We start from the raw sequence: 6,179 nt of genomic DNA, 5'->3' as shown, positions 1-6,179 counted from the left end.
CGAAACCATCCTGGTCAACATGGTGAAACCCCGTCTCTACTAAAAATACAAAAAATTAGCTGGGCATGGTGGCACATGCCGGTAATCCCAGCTACTCAGGAGGCTGAGGCAGGAGAATTGCCTGAACCCAGGAGGCGGAGGTTGCGGTGAGCCGAGATCGCGCCATTGCACTCCAGCCTGGGTAACAAGAGCGAAACTCCGTCTCAAAAAAAAAAAAAAAAAGAAAAGAAATTTGTCCTTAGTCTGGCCTCTCCTCTGAACATCTCCATTTGGAGGTCCATAGCCAACTCAAACTTGATATGTCTAAAAATGGCCAATTCCTTCTGTTGTCCTCCCTCTTTCAGTAAACGACAGTTCCATTTTTCCTGTTGTTCAGGCAGAAAAGCTGGGTGTCATTTTTGACTTCTCTTTTTCTCTCACAACCCACATCTGGTCTATCAGTAAATGCTTTTGGCTCCATTATCAAAATACTGGTATCTTTCTCTAGTTGAACTCCTGTTATCCAAACTCAGAAACCAAAGAGATGCAGAAAAAAATGTTCAACTATCCCTCGGTATCTGAGCCCCTTACTACTACTATTATCCTTCGACCTAGATCCTGTGTTTTAGAGGATGCTGCATACCACAAACACAAGAAAAATTAGGATGACGTGAGTGCCTCTATCACCTGGGATCTGAAGCTCAGGGCTGATTAGCACAACCCATAATAATAAACATCAGCTCCAGGACTTGCACCATTCAGGCTCCAGCAAATGCTTCTAAAATGTCTTGCCCTATGTTCTAGAAACAAAAATTGGACTGTGTTGATTGCTGTCAAGGTTTACAGGTTGTTATCACTACCAACATCAGAGACAGACACCGCTTTGGAGCCTGGAAAGGGCAGAGAGTTAGAAACGCTAAGGTAGGGCCGGGCACGGTGGCTCAAGCCTGTAATCCCAGCACTTTGGGAGGCCGAGGCCGGTGGATCACAAGGTCGAGAGATCGAGACCATCCTGGTCAACATGGTGAAACCCCGTCTCTACTAAAGATACAAAAAATTAGCTGGGCATGGTGGCACGTGCCTGTAATCCCAGCTACTCAGGAGGCTGAGGCAGGAGAATTGCTTGAACCCAGGAGGCGGAGGTTGCGGTGAGCCGAGATCGTGCCATTGCACTCCAGCCTGGGTAACAAGGGCGAAACTCCGTCTCAAAAAAAAAAAAAAAAAAAAAAAAAAAAAAAAAAAAAGAAACGCTAAGGTAAGAAAAAAGACAAATTAATTGATTTGCCAAATCCTTTCTGATAGCATGATTGAATAACAGAGTATCATTTCCCAGAGGCACCCAGTGTCAATTTTCTTGCTTCTCTTTCAGCTTCAATTACCTTTCCAAACTGGAAGTGTTTGCAAATTACCTTGTTATTCACAACAACAGTTAGACATGGCAGCATGCAATGGAGAAAATCTTTTCTCATCTGTGTATGGATAGATCTACATGTAATATGGGTGGAGCATGGTACAAATTCTTCCTATTGGCATTTAGATGGATTTTTTTTTTTTAAGTTTTCTTTTTTTTCTTTTTCTTTTCTTTTTTTTTTTTTTTTTTTGAGACGGAGTTTCGCTCTTGTTACCCAGGCTGGAGTGCGATGGCGCGATCTTGGCTCACCGCAACCTCTGCCTCCTGGGTTCAGGCAATTTTCCTGCCTCAGCCTCCTGAGTAGCTGGGATTACAGGCACGCACCACCATGCCCAGCTAATTTTTTGTATTTTTAGTAGAGACGGGGTTTCACCATGTTGACCAGGATGGTCTCGATCTCTTGACCTCGTGATCCACCCACCTCGGCCTCCCAAAGTGCTGGGATTACAGGCTTGAGCCACCGTGCCCGGCACCTAGCTGCTTTTTAATTTTTAATCACTTATTTAAAATATTTTGGAGTAATTTTTAAAATATAGGCATGGTGGTGGGTACCTGTAATCCCAGCTACTTGAGAGGCTGAGGCAGATACTTGCTTGAACTGGGTGGTGGAGGTTGCAGTGAGCCGAGATTGTCCCGCTGCACTCCAGCCTGGGTGACAGAGCAAGACTGCATCTCAAAAAAAAAGAAAAAGAAAAAGAAAATGTGGTATGTATATACCATAGAATACTACTCAGCCGTAAAATGGAATAAAATAATGGCATTTATAGAAACATGGATGGAGCTGGAGACCATTATTCTAAGTGAAGTAACTCAGGAATGGAAAAATCAAATATTGGATATTCTCATTTATAAGTGGGAGCTAAGGTATGAGGATGTAAAGGCATAAGAATGATATAATGGCCTTTAGGGACTTGGAGGAGAGAAGGAAGGAGGCGAGGGATAACAGGCTATTCACTGGGTACAGTGTACACTGCTAGGTGATAGGCATACCAAAATCTCAGAAATCACCACAAAAGAACTTATCCATGTAACCAAAAACCACCTGTTTCCCAAAAGTAATTGAAATTAAAAAAGAAAAAGTTTTTCCTTTCTCTGCCACAAGTCTAGGCTGCAAATTTTCCAAACACTTACACTCCGTTTCCCTTTAAATATAAGTTCCAACTTCAGGTCATTCCTTTGCTCCTGCATCTGAACATAGGCTATTAGAAGCAGACAGGGCACATCTTGAACACTTTGTTGCTTAGGAATTTCTTCTGCCAGATACCCTAAGTCATCACTATGAAGTTCAAACTTCTACAGATACCTAGGGCATGAATAGAATCCAGCCAAGCTTTTTGCTATGGCATGATATGAGTGATCTTTGCTCCGGTTCCTAATATGTTTCTTATTTCCATCTGAGACCTCAGCAGCCTGGACTTCACTGTCCATATTACTATCAGCATTTTGGTCACAACAATTTATTTATTTATTTTGTTTGTTTGTTTTTTTTTGTTTTGTTTTGTTTTTTTTGAGAAGGAGTTTCGCTCTTGTTACCCAGGCTGGAGTGCAATGGCGCGATCTCGGCTCACCGCAACCTCCACTTCCTGGGCTCAGGCAATTCTCCTGCCTCAGCCTCCTGAGTAGCTGGGATTACAGGCAGGCGCCACCACACCCAGCTAGTTTTTTGTATTTTTAGTAGAGACGGGGTTTCACCATGTTGACCAGGATGGTCTCGATCTCTCGACCTCGTGATCCACCCGCCTCGGCCTCCCAAAGTGCTGGAATTACAGGCTTGAGCCACCGCGCCCGGCCACCACAACCATTTATTTAACCAGTCTCTGGTGTATTTTCAGGTAACTTTATGGCAATACCCCACTCCTTGATACCAATTTTCTATATTAGGCATTATTGCATTGCTATAAAGAAATACCTGGCTGGGCACAGTGGCTCACGCCTATAATCCCAGCACTTTGGGAGGCTGAGGCAGGCAGATCATGAGGTCAGGAGTTTGAGACCATCCTGGCCAACATGGTGAAACCCCTTCTCTACTAAAAATACAAAAATTAGCTGGACATGGTGGTATGTGCCTGCAGTCCCAGCTACTCAGGAGGCTGAGGCAGGAGAATCGCTTGAACCCGGAGACGAAGATTGTAGTGAGCCAAGATTGCACTACTACACTCCAGTCTGGCGACAGAGAGGACTCTATCTCAAAAAAAAGAAAAAAAGAAAAAAAGAAGAAAGAAATACCCGAGGCTGAGTATTTTGTAAGAAAAGAGGTTTAGCTGGGCATGGTGGCTCTTGCCTCTAATCCCAGCACTTTGTAAGGCTGAGGCAGGCAGATCACTTAAGCTCAGGAGTCCGAGACCAGCCTGGGCAACATGGCAAAATGCCATCTCTACAAAAAATAGAAAATTAGCCACGTGTGGTGGCATGCACCTTAGTCTCAGCTACTCAGGAGGCTGAGGCAGGAGGATCACTTGAACCCAGGAGGTTGAGCCTGCAGTGAGCTAAGATCACACCACTGAACTCCAGCCTGCTGGGTAACAGAGCAGGATCCTGTCTCAAAAAGAAAAAAGAGACAGAGAGAGAGAGAAGGAAAAGAAAAGAGGTTTAATTGGCCCCCAGTTCTAATGGCTATAGGCTAGACAGGAAGCATAGCAGCATCTGCTTCTGGGAAGGCCTCAGAGAGCTTTTACTCACAGTAGAAAGCAAGGCTGGAATAGGCATATCACACATTCAAAGCAGGAGCAAGACAGAGAGTCAAAGGGGGATACACACACTTTTAAATGACCAGATCTCTTCAGAACGCAATATCATGAAGCGGCACCAAGCCGTGAGGGATCCACCCCCATGATCCAAATACTTTCCACTAGGCCCCACCTCCAGCACTGGGGATTACAATTCAACATGAGATTTGGGCAAGACAAAAATATAAACTATATCAACAGCAAAAGGTGAAATTCCAAGAGACGCACCTGAGAAGCTTCAAGAGAAAAACTCTACCTTGAGAAATGAAATAATCATTCTAAATGAAGACACTATTTCTAACTGGAAACTAGGAAAATTAAATGGAGTCTGCAAATTAAAAAGCTGTAGTTTGGAAGATGGCTGAAAATTTACAGAAACAGATTTTAGAATTAAAAATCAAAACCTTGGCCGGGCGCGGTGGCTCAAGCCTGTAATCCCAGCACTTTGGGAGGCCGAGGCGGGTGGATCACGAGGTCAACAGATCGAGACCATCCTGGTCAACATGGTGAAACCCCGTCTCTACTAAAAATACAAAAAAAAAAAAATTAGCTGGGCATGGTGGCACGTGCCTGTAATCCCAGCTACTTAGGAGGCTGAGGCAGGAGAATTGCCTGAACCCAGGAGGCGGAGGCTGCGGTGAGCCGAGATCGCGCCATTGCACTCCAGCCTGGGTAACAAGAGCGAAACTCTGTCTCAAAAAAGAAAAAAAAAAAGCTGCATAGCAAAGAACGTGAAAGACATAGTGAATACATATGGGAGTAATTTCAGGATTTTTAGGCATGGCAGTGAGGGTAGGGAGGCAGGCAGAATATAAGGCTGGCTAATGGGGAATATATTGACATAAACTACTCTTCAGTAACTCAGGCGTCAGTATTCTTGCAAGAATGCCTGGAGCTGGTCTCTGGTAGATAGTTTCCAAAGACGGTCATTATCAAATCCTTCCCTCCTGTGTACATGGCACTCCCCACATCAAAAGATGGAGTCTATTCCCCACCCCCGCTCCTTAAATCTGCAAACCCTTAATTAAGCCTAACCCAGATAAGCAGAATTGTGAGAATTAATATATTGCTATTGTTTTAAGTCCTTAAACTTGGGTGGTTTGTTATTTTGCAATAGATAATTGAAATACAATCTTAATAGTTTGCAAAGATGTTTCTTAGAGCTTGGGCTGGATGATGACCTACAATAAATGAGCTCAATATACTATAATGCCCATGGCAGAGTATTTAAGAAGAGGTAGGGAAGTTCAGGAAGGTAGGAACATAGATTCAAGAACTCAGCACCAGACTGTGTTCTTTAGGAAGGCCCAGAGAATGTTCTTTTCACTAAGACAATAAGAAGTTCACTGATAAGGGAACACCAGCATCTTTGAACAGCTCAGTGATGTCTGTCTTCAGTACACTTGGATTAAAAGTAAGTGATACTGCCAGGGAACTGACATCCCTAATGTCGATCCTAATGTTGAGATTCCAGAATGGCAGAAGTGACATCCAAGACCAGGTGAATATAATTAGTGTCAAAGGCATCAGAGACAGAGTGACAATGAGTGTGCCTTGACCTTCGGGGATCTATACCTTGATTACGGGAATGGGATACAGCTAACTGGATGGTCCTTGATTTTTATTTTTATTTTATTTTTTTGAGTTGGAATCTCACTCAGCTGCACAGACTGGAGTGCAGCAGTGCATTCTTGGTTCACTGCAACCTCCGCCTCTCAGTTTCAAGAGATTCTCAGCCTCAGCCTCCCGAGTAACTGGGATTACAGGCACCCGCCACCAAGTCCGGCTAATTTTTTTGTACTTTTAGTAGAGACAGGGTTTCACCATGTTGGCCAGGCTGATCTCAAACTCTTCACCTCAGGTGGTCCACCCGCCTCGGCCTCCCAAAGTGCTGGGATTATAGGAGTGAGCCACTGCGCCTGGCCAATTTTTTTTTTTTAAGTAAAGTTCTTGCAACCAGAAGACTGACATTAGCTGCTGCCACAATAGAAATTCTGGTCCATTATCTCGATGTTTTAAATTTTTTCTTTTTTTTTCTTGCTCTGACACCCAGACTGGAGTGC

The sequence above is a fragment of the Saimiri boliviensis genome, chromosome 11, assembly GCF_048565385.1.
Source record: "Saimiri boliviensis isolate mSaiBol1 chromosome 11, mSaiBol1.pri, whole genome shotgun sequence".
Taxonomy (NCBI): domain Eukaryota; kingdom Metazoa; phylum Chordata; class Mammalia; order Primates; family Cebidae; genus Saimiri; species Saimiri boliviensis.
This window is presented reverse-complemented; position numbering follows the sequence as displayed.